The sequence below is a fragment of the Marmota flaviventris genome, chromosome 14 (genome assembly GCF_047511675.1).
Source record: "Marmota flaviventris isolate mMarFla1 chromosome 14, mMarFla1.hap1, whole genome shotgun sequence".
NCBI lineage: Eukaryota > Metazoa > Chordata > Mammalia > Rodentia > Sciuridae > Marmota > Marmota flaviventris.
In genome coordinates this window covers 19204008-19224297 of record NC_092511.1, presented here as the reverse complement: position 1 = coordinate 19224297, position 20290 = coordinate 19204008, and the positions used below count along the sequence as shown (strand labels likewise).

The following is a 20290-nucleotide window of genomic DNA, read 5'->3' as shown; positions in this document are numbered from 1 at the left end:
TCCTATTGCAAAATTAAAAAAGGACTTGGGATTTGCTCAGTGGTAAAGCATCCCTGGGTTCAATCCTCAATACAAAAAAATAAACATAAAAGGGCCGGGATTGTAGCTCAGTGGTAGAGTACCTGCCTAGCCATGTGTGAGGCATTGGTTTGATTTTCAGCACTATATATAAATAAATAAAAAATAAAGCTCCATCATCAACTAAAAAAGTATTTAAAAAAACATAAAAATTTCAATGCTTCAAAGGATACCATTAAGGAAGTGAAAAAGAGCCAGGAGTGTAGCACACCTCTAATCCTAGGTCCTCAGAGCCTGAGGCAGGAGGATCAAAAGTTTGGGACTAGCTTGGGCAATTTAGTGAGGTAAATAAATTTGGAATATTGTGGTAACTCAGTGATAAAGCATTCCTGGGTTTATTCCCCAGTAACCACCCCCTCTAAGAAAAAAACACTGAATAGGTGAAAATATTTGTAAGTTATATTTGCATATTAAAGGGACTTTTATCCAAAATTATAAGGATTTCCTGAAACCCAGCAGCAACTATGAAAACCCCCAAATAACCCTATATGAAACTGGGCAAAGGGAAAGTAGCATGGCGATTATGAGATCACCACTGGCTATAGGGAGGAGGAGAGGGAGTTGTTGCTTAATGGGTACAGAGTTTCAGATTTGCAAGATGGAAAAGTTCCAGAGATCTGTTTCACAACAGTGTTAATACACCTAACACTACCAAACTGTGTACTTAAAAATGGGTTCATTGATAAATTTCTTGTTATATGTTCTTTTACCCCAATTTTAAAAAGGCAGATAAGCTCAGGGGAAATGATGGGCATAGGATCTGAATACACATTTCTCCAAAGAAGATATAAAATGACCAATTAGTCATTAGGGAAATGCAACTCAAATCCACATGAGATGATGCCATTTCACACAAGATGACTGAAATAATGAAGACTGACAATGACAAATGTTGGTAAGGATGTGGAGAGATTGGAGCCTCATACATTATTGCTGGTGTAAAATTGTGCAGCCACATTGGAAAATGGCTTAGCAAGCTCTCAACATGTTAAGAGTGGGGTTACCATGTGATCCAGCAGTTTAATTTCTAAATAGATACCCTTTAGAATTAAAAATATATGTCCACACACCAGCAGGAGCGTTTTGAAACTTGAGCATTAGTAGGAGATGGGTCATGTGAGAGGATGTACAAATCTTATGGGATGAGATCATTTTGTGGACCAAAGGCCTTCCTCTGAAATGTTTGGCTTTCTAGCATTGTCTGAGGGAATAGGCTAGAAGTCTCCTGACAACATTTATAGCTTGAAGTGTTTTAGATGTTGCCCCTTCAACCATCTGAACATTGCCCAATTCTCCTGTGGTATTTGGCTTTACTGTTTATTCTTAAACCCATTTATAGTTGCAAAAGTGCTGAGTTTGAAAACAGAATATTTGAAGTGGACCCAGCTGTTTCAAAAGATGGATGCTTATCAAAGAAAGAATTGGTGTGTTCTTTATGAAATAATAAGGCTTTTTTTTTTTTTTTTTTTCATTTGTAGCCTGATTATTCTTAGAGCAGAGAGATGACAGGGAGTTTTAGCCATTGCAGGGAAGTGTGGCTGAAATCCAACAGTTCTTCAAATGAGCAATTTCCTCTTGCTGTCAGCACTCACCCACAACCCTTTCTTCAATGTTAGATCTTTTTGTATTCTCACAGGTGGTCACCAGAGCTGAACTGGAGGGCCTATACCCTCCTTCCATGTGTGAGGAAGATCAGGGGGTCTTAATGCGACCCAGTCATTTGAATTGCTTTGTCTCTGCATTTTCTCAAATACATCAGTGATTCTTGCCTAGAGCTTTCTGAGTTCTGTAGATACAGATTTAGGGCAGAGTTCTTTCTCAATAAATTTAATAAATGTGTATTATATATTAATTACACTTTATCTCCATTTAGTGACTACAAAGTTTCCAATTATGAAACTTCACAGGTTACTTACCCGTGGGACCTTTCCATCACCTTTGGTCAACTGGCTGCTGTGCTCCCCTGTCTTCCCTTTCCTGAGCTGTCTTCTCTTGCAGCACATCCCTGCTGCACACACTTCCAGATTTTAGATGCCCCCACCCTGCCCCAGGCACTGACAAGTGTCTCCAGTTCTTAATTCCAGTCCGTGCTTGGTGCTTGTCTCGTTCACTGACTTGCTGGACTCTTCCATCCTGAAATCTCGCTCGCTTTCTAACAACAGAGTTCCAGGAATTTTCCAGTTCATTTCCTTGGACTTCTCAGTAGATAAGTGTGTCACTTCTAGGAAACAAGAACTGAATCACTCTCTGATAGTTTTATCTAGTTTTTACTTCTTTATATTGACAAGAACTTTAAAGCAATGCTTCCGACAGTTCTTGAAAAGAATCTTCCCCAGACTGCACCAGGCCCACTCCTGGGGATCTTAACCTGGTAGGCTCAGGTTGAGGCAGAGAAGTCTGTTTTGTTTTGTTTTTAAACAAGTGTCCAAAAATTTCTTATATTCAGACTGTACTGGGAGACTCTGTCAGAGGAGTCTGTTCTGTTGCTGACTTTGGTGTACCATCTTGATGTCACTAGACTGCTAACTCAATCCCTTTCTTGAGCTTTTCTTGTGGCAGTATTTGTGACAGCTTTGGAGAGACTGTGTGCCCAGGTGTGGTCATACAGTGGACATCCTGAGCCAGACAAGTTTTCTTTACTGTTATCTGTTCAGTAAACTGGAGCCTGGGTTCTGCAGCCCTGGAGCGGGTATTCATATGCAGATGCACCTGGGCACCCTCAACTCTCCAGGCCTCCCGCCAGCCTTGCTTTCTTGAGACAGTGCCTGCCTGTGGCCACTCCCATGGTTCTTGTGTACTCTGCTCCCTTTTGTTTTAACTGGCTGTACCTTTGCCAGACCTGCAGTACTGGTCACGCTACTGCCTGGTTCTCTCCTGCCATGTAATCTGTGAGTGCATCTGTGAGTGCCAGAACACTGTCCACTCAGCATATGCTAGAAGCACCTTCCAGAACAGAGATGGCTAATAGCACACTGAAGTTTTACCTCGCAGAGGAATGTTTTGAAAGCTTTTATAGTCATGTATTTGGTCTGGAACTTTTCTTTATGTCTTCCACTCACAGGCAACACTAAACATTATGAGACTATTTGTAGTTACCTGACATATTGTATTTTCTACTTTTATGTTTTTGAATCTGCTATTCTAGCTGCCTCTATCTCCTCTGTTTCCTGTCATGTATATACCATTAGATCATTAGTCCTTTGTATGCCATTAGCCTTAATATATTACTTATTTGATGTGCACAATTTTTATTAAAGAACTTTAATGAAAGTTGCCATTTATCATTTGTTCAGTTTTAAATTACTTGTGATCATGAAAATATTCATTTTATGTCCACCCCACTTGCAAAAAATGTAAGTGATTGATAATATTCAGTTTTGGCAAGGGTATAGAGAAGAAGACTCCCCCCGCCCATACATTTTTTAATTGGTACATTACAGTTGTACATAATGATGGGATGTGTTGTTACATATTTGTTCATCCACACAATTCACGGTATAACAATATAATTTGGCCGGTATCCCTCCCTAGCACTTTCCCCCTCCTTCCCCACCTCTCACCCCTTGGTCCCTTTTCTCTTCTGATCTCCCTTTGATTTTTTTAGGAGATCTGCTTTACCTTTGTTTTCCTTTTTCCTCTCTAGCTTCCACATATGAGAGAAAATATACTACCCTTAACCTTCTGAGTTGGACTTATTTCACCTAACATAATGGTCCTAATTTCATCTATTTTCCTGCAAATGACACAATTTCATTTTTCTTTAGGGTTGGATAAAAATCTATTGTGTAATATATTTATATTGCATTTTCTTTATCCTTTCATCAGTTGATGGACACCTAGGCTGGTTCTATAATTTGGATATTTCTTTCCCCCAAATGTTTAAGTTGTTCTTTTCTGAACTAGCAAGTAATAAGTAATATCTTACAATTAAATATTTTAAGCATAGAGAAGGTCATATTGGATTTAACAGTTTGTCATCACAGAGTTACATCCCCAGTCTTTTTTTTTTAATTTTTTTTTTAGTTGTAGATGGACATAATATCTTTATTTTATTTATTTATTTATTGTTTTCAATGTGGTAGTGAGGCTTGAACCCAGTGCCTCACGCATTCGAGGCAAGTGCTCAATCACTGAGCTACAAACCCAACCCCCAAGTCTTTTTTTTTTTTTTTTTTTTTTTTTTAATACAGTATCTCATTAGATGTTGAGGCTGGCCTCAAACTTGTGATCCTCTGGCCTCAGCCTCCCATGTTTCTGGGATTACAGGCATGTGCAACCACACCTGGCTATATATTTTTTAAAGGAATAAAACAGAAAAAGTTGAATTCCATATATATCCTGCAAACCCACTTCCCTCTCCTTTCAGAGATAAACCTCTTTTTTTAAAAAGGCTTTCTTTTTTTTATAATAACTTTATTTTATTTATTTACTTTTTTATGTGGTCCTGAGGATTGAACTCAGTGCCTCACATATGCTAGGCAAGCATTCTACCACTGAGCCACAACCCCAGCCCTAAACCTGTGTTTTGAATTTGGTGAATTTCGTTCATATTTTTGTACTTTTTATTTATTATGTGTATGTGACCATTAGCAGTCTACAATGCTGTGTCTCACATTTTTAAACCTCATTAGAATAGCGTCATAGTGCATGTGTCCTATTATAACTTCTCTGCTTTTACCTACTTTGTTTTAGAATGATCGCCCATGTTGGTATAGTTATTTTAAATGCCATATGGAATTTATTTCTATGAATGTCCTAAAGGTTATTTATTCTCCTGGTGATATACATTCAGCTTGGGTTTAGTTTTCTGTTTTTCCAAGTATAGCTTCGGTAGATTTTTGGAGACAGGTCTTTTTGTGCAGAATGGAGAGTTTTCCTAGGGCATGGTTTTAGGAATGGGATCCCTGGGACAACAGGAATGTGTGTTTTTAATTTTCCTAGGTGTTGCTAAAATGCTCTTCAAGGTTACTTTATTACTTCACACTCCCTCCTTGTAGGAAATTTATTATTTGTTCACTTCTCACTTGTAAGTATATGTTACTTTTAATTCTCATATAAAGCAATAAGTCTCTAAACAAATTGCTTGAAGAAAATGAGAAAATGAACTGTTTTATTTCCCTATTGTACATGCTGTGAAGATTGCCACCCCACCCTCTTGACTGAATGCTTCCAATGTAGGCCAGATTGATGTGACAACTCAATTAGGAGCAAAGTTTGGCCTCAAACTTTTTTTTTTTTTAACCTGTATGTGTTCACAACTCTTTCAGTCTAAATTACCAGCCTGTAATGTACCAATTGTTCCCACTTCAGGGGTGTCCCTTGTCCCCAGGGTTGGTGTGTGTAGAATCATAAATGTTATTTTGGCTCTCGTGGCATAGGAATGTCTGTTGAGGCTGAATTCCAACAAATCTTTTCTTCTTCTTTTTCCTGAGAGGGAAACTGAAGCTGTTTGCTATTCAGTACAAGATATCACTCCTCTCTTTATTATAGCGCCTGCTTTGGCTGTGGTTGAACCAGTTGGAATAGTAGTGGCTTCTTTTTTGTGTGCATTAAGGGGTTTTGTAATTTATAGGCGTGTTTCAGAAGCCATGTGTGAACCAATTACATTTTATTGTTCCTAGTTATACTTTTATGTCAGAGAGCTAATACTTTTTAATTTTGGAAGATTAACAAATTACATGAATTATTTTTACTCATATATCAATCAATCAATCAAAAATAGCTTCACCAGTTAAGTTAACCAAGAGTTTATCAATTCTCTAATTTTTCACTTATTAAAGCAGTTATTCTGAAGTGTTTTTAAAATAATATATCCCAAGAGATATTATAAATTTTTCAAAATAAATTTTTGTTAGCTCTAATTTAAAAAAGATAGTAATTCCATTTCCAGGTGGTGGGATGAGGACACGCTGTCTAGCCTTTTCATCATGTCATAGATACTTAGAAATAATAGATTAGAATTTTAAAAATAATCTGGCACTGGGGATATCGCTCAGTTGGTAGTGTGCTTGCAAAAAAAAAAAAAAAAGAAAGAAATTTTAAAATTATCTGAAAATATACTCAAGGGAGTGAAAAAGAAAGGGAAGCCCTTATTAAGCTGCAGACTGTGAAGAATCTCTGAAAAGCATATGATATTTGTATGCAGAAGAAGACCTAGATCCAAAGCAAGGCAGGAGAGCAGTGCTGCTGAAGATGGGTCTGGTGGCCTTCCAGGGGTAGAGGGTATCAGGCAGGTATGATGAGTGGAGGAGTTTGTGCTGAAGAGACAGGGCAGAGTTCCCTTGCTGAGACTACAGAGCTCTTCCATGCGGTGGCACTTTCTGTCTTCCCTCCACCTCACTAAGAACAGCTCCCACACCTCCCCTCCAAGGAGGCATTGCAAACTGAGAGGGTGGAAGGCCTGAGCAGGAAGTCCTGACTGCAGAGATAAGCTCTTAGTTAAAAATTACCCTGAAGCTGGGATCGGTGGTGCACGCCTGTAACCCAGCAACTCAGGAGGATCATGAGTTCAAAGTGAGGTGCTAAGCAACTCAGTAAGACTCTGTCTCTAAATAAAATACAAAACAGGGCTGGGATGTGGCTGGTGATTGAGTACCCCTGAGTCCAATCCCCGGTACCCCCCCCAAAAAAATTAAAAATCACCCTGAATAGAGAAACACAATGATGCAGAGACGGTAGCAAAAGAATTTGTCTTAGAAATAGAATTCATAGAATATGAGGAACTGGATTTTACAGTAAATCTAGTTCAGTCCTTGGAAAGATAAGAACATTTTTTTCCCTACTAAAAACAATTAATTATCAATCCTGGAAATGAAAAATTGATGGTCAAAATAAGAAGTTTAACCTTGGGGCTGGATTAACAGTGTTTATAGCTGAAGAGCATTGTTCCTAAGCACATCACATAAGGATAAAGTAAAATAGAAATGATATTAAGGCATGAAAGAAAGACTGAGGAGTTCCATCTAATAAGAGAGAAAACACCAACTTAGATTAATAAATCTCCTTTCAAGATTGAAAAGAAGAAAAGGAATGTTCCAGACCTAAATGTATCAGATATCTTCCAATGAAGGAGACACTGCAGAAGTAGCTGCCTGCACTACCTCTGGGACCCTGGAGCTACGCTGCCAGCTCTTTTAGAACAAATTCATCAGGGACCGCTGTTGACCAGGGCTGCAAGCTTGGCCAGGACCATGAAAATGTGGGGGAAGCAGCCTAGCACCACCATGTGTAGTATGAACTTACAAAACACGAACTGTAGAGCAAGCAAAAGGAAACTTTAAAGGAAAGTTTAATGGCCTTCAAGGAGTAGAAAGAGACTTTCATGCTTAATACTAGAACTAGAAGGTACAAAAACAGGTAGTAGTGAAAATAAAAAATACAGTTGTTGAGATAAACTCATTGGATTTGCTGCAGAGCAAACTAGATGCAGTTGAGAAACAAGTGAGAATGAAGTAAAAGATCAAGGTGAGAGGGGCTGGGGCTGTGGTTCAGTGGTAGAGCACTTGCCTGGTACGTGTGAGACACTGGGTTCGATCCTCAGCACCATATTAAAATAAATAAATAAGATGAAGGTATTGTGTTCATCTACAACCCCCCAAAAATATTTTAATAAGCAACAAAAAAAGATCAAGACGAGAAGTTCTCCCAAAACTCAGCATCAAGAGCCAAGAAATAGAGTATGAGAGAAAAGTTAGGCATTTAGGATGCACAGAAGTTCCAGTGTTTAATAGGAGTTATAAGTGAAGAAAATTGACAAGAGACAATGTTTGAAAAAATAACATTCTAAGTTTTTCCGGAACTGAAAAACTCTGAGCCTTCAGACAGAGTATGCATCATAGTGATAGTAGTAAAGAGGAATTCCTACGAAACACTAGAGAGAAAGGCTGGTGATCTTCAAAAGAATGAAAATTCAATTGACAGTTACTGATTTTAAAAACAAACAAACAATATGCAATATCTTCTAGGTGCTGAGAGAAAATCAAGTTCTATTCCACTCTGTCTTTTAACAGCAAGTATGCCATAGTAGCCTTTTCAGATCTCAGTGACCTTTAAAGTTCTTTACTGAAAACTATTTAAGGATGTACTGCAATAAGGAAAAAATTAGCCCAGAAGGTAGTAAGGGGATACAAAAAAAAAAAAAAAGGGAGAGGCAGAGAAATCAGGAAAGCAACATCATTTCATCTAAGTAAATATTGTCTGTAAAATGTAAACTGATTTTAAATAAGTTGTAATTTAAATCAACATAGCTAGCAACATGGAATTTGTGGCTAGGTAGAACACAAAGGGGATGAAGTTTTCCAGCAAACCTGGTTAAGTACCAGGACATGTCAGGTTTGAGCTTGGCACTGTGGATATAGAAATACATTTCAGTTTCCGTCCTTTTTTTAAAAAAAATATTTTCTAGTTGTTGATGGACCTTTATTTTATTTGCTTATTTATATGTGGTGCTAGGAATTGAACCCAGTCCTTCACACAGATGAGGCAAGTGCTCTAAGGCTAAGCTACAACTCCAGCTCCTCAGTTTCCGTTCTTAATGTAAAGATAATGTAGGAAGTCAGGGATGGTTCAGGGTGGGGAAAGGAAAGTAGTCATATGAAAAAATAAATAAACAAAAATATATTTAAAAAAAAAGGAATGAAGATGGTGGAATGAGATGGACATCATTACTCTAAGTACATGTATGAAGACACAAAGGTGTGACTCTATTTTGTGTACAACCAGAGATATGAAAAGTTGTGCTCTATATGTGTAATATGAATTGTAATGCATTCTGCTGTCATGTAACAAATTAAAAATTTTAAAAGAGAGAATGAAAACATACTCAAACTATCAGGAAAGGAATATAAAATATATCTTGTAAAAATATGATTTTAAGTATGCATTCAAAATTTAAGGTTAACAATAGTCCAATAGGAAGAAATAAAATAGAAAACTTAAAACTATTAGAAGAAAAACATTTAAAAAAAAATGACAAAACCCCATATATATGCTGCTTTAGAGAAGGACAAAAACAATTGATAAATTTTATTACAAATATTATAAATGTTCTAAAATATTAATATGAAGTGACAATTCAAGGCAGTCAGCATTAGAAGGATAAGGGGAAGAGTTCCAAATGATAAAAAAAAGAATTTACCAAGAATCAGTGCAAGTCTGTTTGTTCTCAACAATATTGGATATTTGTGTATATATGTATGTATGTGTGTGTCTATAATTATTAGAGGCTTCCTAAATGATGGTCCTAATTATTCCCTCATTTCTTCAGTCTTTTTTAAATAATGCAGCCAACTGGGCCCTGTGACGTACACCTGTATTTTCCTGGTAACTTGGGAGGCCAAGGCAGGAGAGCATCACATTGCAGCTCAGCCTGAACAACTTAGTGACACTGTCTCAAAATAAAAAATAAAAGGGGTGGGCATGTAGCTTAGTGGTAGAGGGCCCCTGGGTTCAATTCACAGTACCACAATAAGTAAGTAAATAAATAAATAAATAGTGCAATCAGATGATTCTCTTAAGCACATCAGACCCTAGACTGCTCAGTACACTGCAAGGGCTGCCCATCTTCAGGATAAAAACCACAATCCTTACAGTGGCCTAAAGGGCCCTGCTTCTCCGCCTTCCCTGTTCCCTTACCTCTCACCTCATCTCCTGCTTTCTCCCCCTGACTCCACATCAAGCATGCTGCACTTCTTGCTGGTCCTTCAGCACATCAGGCAGGCTTGCATTTTTAGAGCTGCACTTGCTCTTCATTCTGCCTGGAAAGCTCATTCCCCAGATGTGTATATGCCTCACTGCTCACCTCCTTCCGGCCTTTACTCTGAAGGAAGCTGCCCTGACCACAGTGCAGTAAAATTAGATGTCATCAACAGAAAGAAAAAAATAACCTTAACACACATTTAGAATTAAGAAACCACAACAACTTCTAACTCTATGGAATAAGGAAAATTCATAATCAGATTTAACAAATTAACTGGAAAAGTATATAACATGTCTAAACCTATGCTTACATTTCACATGATATTCAAAAGAAAAATGGTAACTATATATAGTCTAGAGAAAAAAGATTAAAAAGAAATGAAACTAGATTTTTAACTCTCTAAACTGAAAAGAACTACTGATAAATCTGAAGGAGAAGGGAATAATAAAATTACCCCTTATTGAAATAGAAATAAGAAATTAACTCAATTCAATAAAAAAATCATTGTTTGAAAAAATGGTGAAATAGATCTATTAACGAGTAGTTTTTAAAAAGTAACAAAAATAATGTCATAAATGGGGCTAGGGTTGTAGCTCAGTGGTACAGTGCTTGACTAGCATGTGTGAGGCACTGGGTTCAATTCTCAGCACCAAATATCAGTTTAAAAAATAATAATAAATGTACATTGACAACTAAAAAATATTTTTAAAAATGTCATAAATGAAAATAAGAATTTGTATACAGAGCAATCTTGCTTTTTTGGTGATTATTAGAGAGTCTTGTCAATGACTTTATGCTAATGAACTGGAAGATTTAAGTGAAATGGACTATTTTCCAGGAAAATAGATATTACCAAATATGGTTCAAGAAGAATAAAAAGAATCTTAATGATACACAAGTAGGTTAAAAATATTGGAATGAGAATCACAGGTCTGCACTCCAAAGGAAGCTCAGACTGTTTATCAGGTGGAATTCTCTCAGACCTTCAAGGGGAACAGATAATTTTCATTTTATGTATACCTCTCCAGAACACTAGAACACCTCAACCAATTTTACTAAGTTAGTATAACTTCCATCTCCAAACAGGCAAGTAAAGCACCAAAAAATAAAACTGTAAGCTATTCTCACTTAAGAATATAGATGCAAAAATTCTACATTTAAAAATGGAGAATTAACTTAAGCGTGATCAATTAGCACTTACTCTGGATATGCAAGAATAGTTCAAGTTGCTTTTAAGATAATTGAATAGAAGTTCTATTCATTGCAGCATCCTAACTGCTAACTCCAGCAACTTGTTAAACTGAGGCATTTATATCTTCTTTCCCCAGTAACAGAGACATGCGTGCCAGATTAAATACAACAAGATTGAATTGCAGAGTTGAGCATGAATACAAGTCAGAGAAATCCCTGGCAATCAGAATTAAACCCCAGACTGGTGTTCTAGGGGTCAGTCAGACTGGATAGTAGATTTAGGTTCCCAAGATTGAGGGTTATTGTCTCATGACACAGGAAATCTGTCTTTGGTTTACTCAACATAAGTAGAACTAATGATATTATAAAGGCTAGGACTTTAAAAGAGCTGTCTCCTTAAGAAAGAGGGACTAGAGGGAAAAATCCACTGGCTTAGAGAAGGTACAAAGAAATATGTAACTGCCAGGCTCTGAGAGAAAAAAACAAAGTCAACTTTGAAAAACTGAAGCCATGATGTTTACTAACCAGAAGTATTCAATCCAGATTTCTACCAGCGAAATTGCATGGAAATTCCCAAACCAAAAAACATTCAAGGGAAGAGAAGCCTCAGCTGTGTTGTCCAATATGGTAGCCATTAGCCACATGTGGGTGTTTAATTTTAAAATTAAATGAAATTTAAAATGAAGTTCCTGAGTCACAGAAGCAACACTGCCAGTGCTCAATAATTATGTGTCTAGTGGCTACCATACTGGCCAATGCAGAAACAGTTCAGTAAAGTTCTATTGGATACCAGTGCTCTATGTACCTACTAGAAGCAGACAAAAATCCCTCTACAGCAGTCCAATTTCTATGCTCTGGTCAAATGGGGCTCCTATGCAGAAAACAATACCTCCTGAAGGTGAGCTCATTATAAAAACTTGCAAACCCAGTCACTAAACATTCTAAGGGAAAGTCAGCAAACATACAAAAAAGTATGTTTAGCATTCCAAGAACTCTGAAAAAATGGTCCATTAAAAAAAAGTTAAAGTAAAGTTAAGTATAGTTAGGAATTAAAGCTGATATGGAAAAAGACCAATTTGAGCTTCTGGAAATAAAAAAAAAAAAAAAAGATTAAGCTCAGTAAAGGGGTTAAATAGCCAATTAGAGATAATAAAAATTATGGAATGGGAAATAGATCTGAAGAAATTAGTCAGGATACAGAATACTGTGAACATATGTAAGGAGATAGAAGATATGAAAGGCAGTTAAAGGATTCAAAGAATAGAATGGGAAGATCAGCCTAGAATTGTATATCTAATCTATTCAAGAGCAAAAAACAAAGATATTTTCAGAAGAAATCTCAACAAGTTTGTCACCAAAAAAAACATTGCTGGAGAAACAAATTAAAGATACTTAGAGGAGCACTAAAAAATGACAAAATCATGGAATTTGCAGGGAAATGGATGGCACTAGAGCAGATTATGCTAAGTGAAGCTAGCCAATCCCTAAAAAACAAATGCCAAATGTCATCTTTGATATAAGGAGAGCAACTAAGAACAGAATAGGGAGGAAGAGCGTGAGAAGAAGATCACCATTAAACAGGGACGAGAGGGGGGAGGGAAAGGGAGAGAGAAGGGAAATTGCATGTTAAAGGAAGGAGACCCTCATTGTTATACAAAATTACATATAAGAGGAAGTGAGGGGAAAGGGGGAAAAAAAACGAGAGAGAAATGAATTACAGTAGATGGGGTAGAGAGAGAAGATGGGAGGAGAGTGGAGGGGAGGGGAGGGGGGATAATAGAGGATAGGAAGGGCAGCAGAATACATCAGATACTAGTATGGCAGTATGTAAAAAAGTGGATGTGTAACCGATGTGAATCTGCAATATGTATATGGGGTAAAAAATGGGAGTTCACAATCTGCTTGAATCAAATGTATGAAATATGATATGTCAAGAGCTTTGTAATGTTTTGAACAACTAATAAAAAAAAAGAAAAAAAAGATACTTAGAGGAAAAAATAAACTGAATCAAGAAGGAAGAATTGGGATGCAAGAAGAGACGGTATATAGTGGAATTGATAAGTATAATAAGCACCAAATGTAAATAATAATAATGGTCATTGCCTAATAATGACTGATTTTGATGGACTTAAGACAAGGTACAGCTAAAGCACTCAGAGACTGTGACTTGGAATTGGTGGAGGCATGATTAGATGTAAAGGATTTTAAGTTCCTGGATGAGGATAGAAATACTGATTAAGATTGTAGTTAAGTGTTCATGTTAAAATAGAGAAGGTTCCTTCCTTTTGTGAGGATTCAGTAAGCTTTGGAATTAAAAGCCCTCCACTGAGGGGTAATTTTTTACATGAATCCCTTCAGATGTTGTGGCTTGGAGCGTAGGGTGATGCACTTAGAGAGAGTAATGGGAGTGAAGATGACAGGAATGGCCTCAAAGGCAGCAGTCCTGAGCTTTTTCTATTCGGTTGTTGTGCTCCCAGGTGTCAGGGCCTGTCAGCATGTACCCTAGCTGAGGAGTGTGCTGTGCAAGGAATTAGCTTGAGGCTGATGGAAAATACAGTGATCTGAGCTCAAGAAAAAAATTATTTCAGTGTGTCTTAGTGCCTGGTCCGTGGTTATGTGAGGAAAACAAGTCCCAGCCCTGGCATAGGAACACACCATGCAACGGTTGCAGCCCAAGTCACCTCCCGCTCCCCCAGTTGGTGTCTGCCCATCCAGTGGAAGCTCTGTGTCCTCCAACCATCACCTTCATGTGTTCCCACCCTGAGCCGTGGGTGTCTGTGCCTGTAGCTCCTCCTCAATGTCCCATTGCTTTGGGCTGTCTCTTGAAATCTCTATGTGAACTTTCCTAAGTAATTTTAGTTGTCAAGGCGAAAATGACCCTGAAAAGAATTAAGATAGGCCTCTTATATGAGCTTTAGTTATTGCACTGAACTTTAATTTCTGCATCTATAAGACTGACACTGTTAACATCTAATTGATAAGACTACTTTGAGGGTTAAATGAGCCTGTGTATGTGCAAAAAGTACCTGTTGAGTCCCTGACACTAGTAGGTTCTCAATAAATATTACTTTTATTTAAAGAAAAAAGGGACAGTTGCTAGAAGAATCAACTCAGAAAAATTACCTAAAGTGGAAGACAAAATGAGAAAAATAAAACCTAAAAAGGACAAGTAGTGGCACAATAAGTTACAGAGATAGATAAAAATGTTAATAATGAACAAATCAACAGAATTTTTTACTTGACTAGTGACTGTTAAAAAAAAAATCTGGCTCTAGGCTGTTTACAAGAGAGCTAAAAGGTAAGGACCTATGAAAGGTAAGGACAAATGAAAGTTAAGGATAAAAAAAAAAAAAACATACCAGGCAAAATCTAATAAAAAAAATTTGCCGACACTATATTAATTGCAAAAGGATTTCTAAAGGATTTCTGGTTAAAATAAAATAAAAAAACTTTACCAGGGAAGTTAGAATGGCAGATCTTATGTGATACATATATTTTTATCACAATTTTTAAAAGTTCTTCCAGAGATAAAAAATTTACCAAAGCTAAAAAGAGGAAATGAACACTTCTATACTAATATACACCTATTAATGTATATACCTAGTAATGTAAGTATAAAGATTTATAAATTAAAAATTAGTTGGAGCACCATAAGAAATTGAGAAATACATTATTGAAATATGTAATTTTAACACATCTCTTACAACAACTGTTTGAACCATTATGCAAAAATGAAGAATGTAAAAAATTTGTACTTAATAATAATTATTGATTGAACATTCTTTTCAAATATAAAAATTCGCTACATAAAGGAAGTCTCAAAAAAGAATTAGTTGCAATAGACTGTATTATCTGAGAAATCCAACAATAAAAAACAACCGTACATTGGTTATTGAAAGTTTAGTTGTGTGCAAAAAAAAAAAATTAGCTGTGAAATATTCCTAAAAGAACATTGCTTACCAAGACTTACACAAGATGGAATAGAAAACCCAAATAGAAGCAGAATCATTAAAGAAACTTACTTGGTGACACAAAGGAAACAAACAAGACCAAATGACTTTTCATAAAAGACCACATCCATTGGCATCCATTAGTAATTTGAACACACACACACACACACACACCCCAACAAAATCTTAATCTAGAAGTAGAAGAAATTTCCTTAACCTAATAGAGTATATTTATAAAAACTAGTAGTATCCATTATATTTATGGGTGAGATGTCAAAACTCTTTGTTTAAAGATTGAAAATAAAATGAGGCTTACTATCACCACTTTTATTCAACAATCTATTGGTAATCCTAAACCACATAGAGAACAAGGAAAAGAAATAAAGGGGTTTGAATTGAAAGGAAAGAAAAGAAAATTATTATTTGATGATGACTATCAGTGCAGAATGTCTGGATTAACCATTAAAATGAAAAGGGATCAGATAAAACAAAAGTTAAAATAGATAAACTGCATCAAAATTGAAAGCTTATGTGCATTAAATACACAGCAAGTGAAAAGGCAACCCGTGGAGTGGAAGAAAATGTGTGCAAATCATATATCTGACAAGGTTTAATATTCAGAATATGTCAAGAACTACAGCTCAACAAAAATCTCACAGATGGTCCAGCTGAAAAATGAGCAAAACAATTGAATAGACATTTCTCCAAAGATGATATATATAGATGCCAACAGGTAGATGAAAAGATGCTCAAAATCAGTGATCAGTAGGAAAATGGAAATCACCACAGTTAGCTATCACCTACACTCATTATGTCGGCTACTATTAAAACAACAACTAATAATAATAATAATAATAATAAAAACATTGGCAGGGATGTGGAGAAGTTGGAATTTTGGGGAACTGTTACTGGATTGTAATATGGTACAACCTTTATGGAAAACAGTAGAGCATTTCCTTAAAAACTTAAAAATAGAATTACCATATGATCTAGCAATTCTGCATCTGTGTATGTATCCCAAAGAATTGGAAGCAGGGTCTCAAAGAGGAATTTGTACACTCATGTTCCTGGCAGCACTATTCACAGTAACCTAGAGGTGGAAACAACTAGGTGTCCATCAGTAGTGGTCAGGGACTGGGGAGATGGGGCAAAGGACAGGTGTTGTTTAATGAGTGTATACTTTCAGTTCTGTAGGTTGGAGAGGTTTAGAAATGGATTGCACAACAGTGTAATAAACATGCTTAACAGCTAAACTGCTCATTTAAAAATGATTGAGATGGTAAATTTTGTGTTATATGTATCTCACCATAAGCAAACAAATAAAAGAGCAGTTGTGCTGGATAAAAACTATTTATAAAATAGGAATAAATAATGAATGCATAGAGGAATGTAAAACTTCATGTTTAAAGAAGGCTCAGACAAAGTTTAGTTCACAAAGATGTCAGTTCTCTGCAAAGTTTATAGATTTGATCAGTTCCCATCAAAATCCCACAAGGGTTTTTTTTTTTTTTTTTTTAATGGTAAATGACAAACTGACTTCTAAAATTTAGTGCAAAGAATCAAGAATAATGACACTCTTGAAGAAAAATGTAAGTTTGGGGCATTGGCCTCTGAAAAGATAAGAAGAAGCTATAGTAATTAAATCACTGTGGAACTAGTACAGGGTTGAAATAGAATATCTAGCAGGAAAGAACAGAATTTTATTTAATGGCATTAAGGCAGTTCCTTATGCACATAGGATAAAAATGGATCTTTCCTTTTATGTTAAAAAATCAGTTCTAAGTAGAATCAAACTTACATATGAAAGTAAAAACTACAATACTTTAGAAAACAATGTGGGAGAGACTCTTTATAATCTCAAGAAGGAAACTGTTAAGATACCAAAAAAGCAAAAAAAAAAAATTAAAGAAAAGTTACTGGTTTGGGACTGCCCAGATTTAAAGATGACTTTTCACCAAAAACATAATAGTTTGAAAAATAGTCCTAAAGCAAGAATTGTTTCTACAACATAACTTTCTTAGGGTTAAAATAATAAAAACATAAAGAGTTTTTACAAATCTACCAGAGAAAGACAATCTGTGCAATACTATGGCAAAGACAGGAACAGGCCTTTCACAGAAGAAACACAAATAATAAGGGTTGGCCAGAATGTGGAGTTTCAAGAACTCTCTCACACCTCAGATGGGAGGGGAAAGTGTAACCAATTTGTAAAAACAAGTTGGCAATACTTTGTTAAATTGAAAGTGAGTAACCGTTTGATCCAGTAATTTCACTCTAAGAAATTCTGACACGTGGACACCAAGAGACACAGACTAGGACGTTTATAGGCGTGTTATGAATGATAGGGAAAAAAGTGGGAACAACCCAAATGTTCACCAGCCATAGAATACATACATAAATTATGAGTCATTAAGCAATGAAATACATCAAGCAGTAAAGCAAGTGGATTAAAGTTATATTTATCCACGTAGGTGAATTGTAACAATTTTTTATTTTAAAAAGCAAGTTATAGAAGAATATATGTGTATGTGCAGGTTTTAAACAGTCTAAAGATATATTATTTATACATAATTGTGGAACTAGTAAAATTCAGGAAATAATTAACACAAAATTCCAGCAGTGATTGCCAGGAGAGGAGAAGGTGTGGGAGTCAGGTGTATTGGCATAAGGGTGCACAAGGAAGCTTCAAAGTGACTGTCATGGTTCTGTTTCTCAGGCAGAATGGTGCAAGGTGAATATTATAACTTTGATGGGGTTTATGACTTTTAAAACTCAATAGGCACTTTTTTGGTGGTGGTGGTGGTGATGGAGATTGAAGCCAGGGCCTTGTACATGAGAGGCAAGCACTTTACCAACTGAGCTATATCCCCAGCCCCTGCATGGCACATTTTATACCTTTTTTTGATACATTTAAGAGAAATGTAACCTGTAGTAATTTTAGAGATAATAGGAGATGTTTTTAAATTAGGTAAAATGAATTAAGGTGTTAAAATGCAAAAAGATTGATTTAATTTTCTAAGTTAAGGCCTCTCTATTCTAGCAGTTTTAGAGTGCAAATTCAGGGAGAGTGTAGAGACCTAAAATAATATCTCTGGTGTGATAGTGTAAGGGAAGTGTTGGAGACACACGTCCTCGACCTGGATTGGTTTTCTTCCTCTACCACTCCCTTTCTCACTCCCTTAAATATTTAGTTCTTTAATTACCAAACCTGTCCTAGGAGCTGAATAGACAAATCAGGGAATGTTCCTGTCTTGACACTTACAACATTTTTTAAACTCTTGTTTAGAGACTGATAATATTATCTTCCTAAACTAACTCATCAAAATTCACTTCAGGTACATATTATAATCACTCTTTGAGATCTTTTTAGATAAATCCCTATTTATATGTTTAGACAAACCTAATGAAATGCATGGCTTTAAATTTTTCAGGATAACATCCTTTTTAATCTGGATCTATATCTTAGATAATAGCCTAATTCTTACATATAGTTATTCCAATGTTGGGTTTGTTGTTGTTGTTGTTTGTTTGCTTTTGGTACTGGGGATTTGGGGATTGAACCCAGATATCCTTTATCAGACCTTTCTTTAAAATTTTATTTTGAAACAGGGTTTTGCTAAGTTGCCCAAATTGTGATCTTCCTGCCTCAGCCTTCTGAGTAATTGGGATTACAGGCATGTGCCACTATGTCTGATGCATTCCAATTTTTTTAGTTATCCTTCCCATATGTATCAGTTGAACCCAATATATTGATTTTTATCTTTATATCTATGCTTTTGAGGCTTGAAATTGGATCTCATCGGAAACTTTGACTTAAAGCAGTATTTCCAAGATCATCACAAGCATACTGCTAAGAATATCAGGGACTACAAAGGCAAATACTTTTTTCTTAAATATTTATTTTTTAGTTGGACACAGTACCTTATTTTATCCATTTTTATGTGGTGCTGAGGATCAAACCCAGGGCCTTGCATGCGCTAGGCGAGTGCTAAACCGCTGAGCCACAACCCCAGCCCCACAAAGGCAAATAATTTTTAATAGTCACCTAGTTATTTTAGTCTTTCTTATAAAATACACTCATGAAACCTGTGATTTCATGGCTGTTATTTCTTAGATGAAGGTAATATAAGTCGTACATAGACTGCATGAATTCATGGCCCAAATGGTTCTCAGATACAGCAACAAATCATGAAATTGTGTGGTTTATACATGTAATATGTAGATATAAAGGTGAATTAAAGCATTCTTTTGATTCCCTTTGATTGTCTCTTACTTGTAATTCTCAAAAAAAAAAAAACAAAAACAAACAAAAAAAAAACTCTGATGTGGTATTGTTAGGAAAAAGCAATCTAGAAAATCCTGTTTGGACATCATATTCTGTTGTAGAAACTGCTCTAATAATGCAAAGATGGATAAGATGTGGGTCCTTCCTTCAGAAGCACCAGCCTAATAAGAATAGGCAAGTAAAATAAAACCTGACACAGCATGGTATGTGCTTTAGAGGAGCATGTGTAAGTTGGTAGGTAGCTTGGGAAGGCGATACTGACCATGGAGAGCAAGGGACTCTTCACTGAGGAAGGGGCACTTGGAAGGAGGTTTAAGAGATGAGCAGAAAGTTTACAGTATGACAGACTGGGAAAGGGACACCTGGGAAAGGCACATGCCAAGGTACAGAAACCTAAAAGGGCGAGGCGTATTGGGTTAACTGTGAGCAAGCAGCTCGTCATTGGAGTTGAGGGTTGAGGACCTGATATGAGGGTGTCTTGAGGGTGTCCATGTGGAGTGTGATGGTCTTTTCTTAGATCTTATCCTCTACGGCTTATCACCCTGTGAGAGCTCTTAAGCAGAAGAGGGTCATGTTATGTTCTCTGGGGCAGTGCAGAAGATGGGTTAGAGGGTAAGTGTCACATTATGGCTGGTTGTTGGGCAAAGGGAAGTGGGAAGCAATTGGGGAGAGATTCTGCTTTGTTTCAGTTTTCAGGATATGCAGGAAGCTAGGTTACATCTTGACTTTTCCTAGAACTTAATTCATTGAAGGAGATAGTGGTAGGTGTTTTGGAGCCAACATACGAAGTTGCTGAAGACATTGGTATTATTCAGTCTATTATAAACAAGTATTAATTAACCTTACCTTATATTAACAGCAAAGAGATTTTTATTTATTTTATGTTTTTACATTATTTTTTAGTTGTTGTTGTACCTTTTTTTTTTTTTTTTTAATTTATATTTGGTGCTGAGAATTGAATCCAGTGCTTCACACACGCTAAGCAAGGGCTCTACCACTTAGCTACAACCCTGGCCCTTATTTTGTATTATTTTACTATAGGAAGCAGCATATAAAAGTCAAGTAGAGATGTGGTATTGATGAGAAATT

At 36.3% G+C, this 20290-nt stretch overlaps 1 protein-coding gene across 8 annotated transcripts in view; it reads left to right on the top strand.

Moving 5' to 3' along the window:
* Positions 1 to 20290, top strand: part of Dtnb (dystrobrevin beta) — a 229598-nt gene that overhangs the window by 104778 nt on the left and 104530 nt on the right. The window lies entirely within an intron of this gene.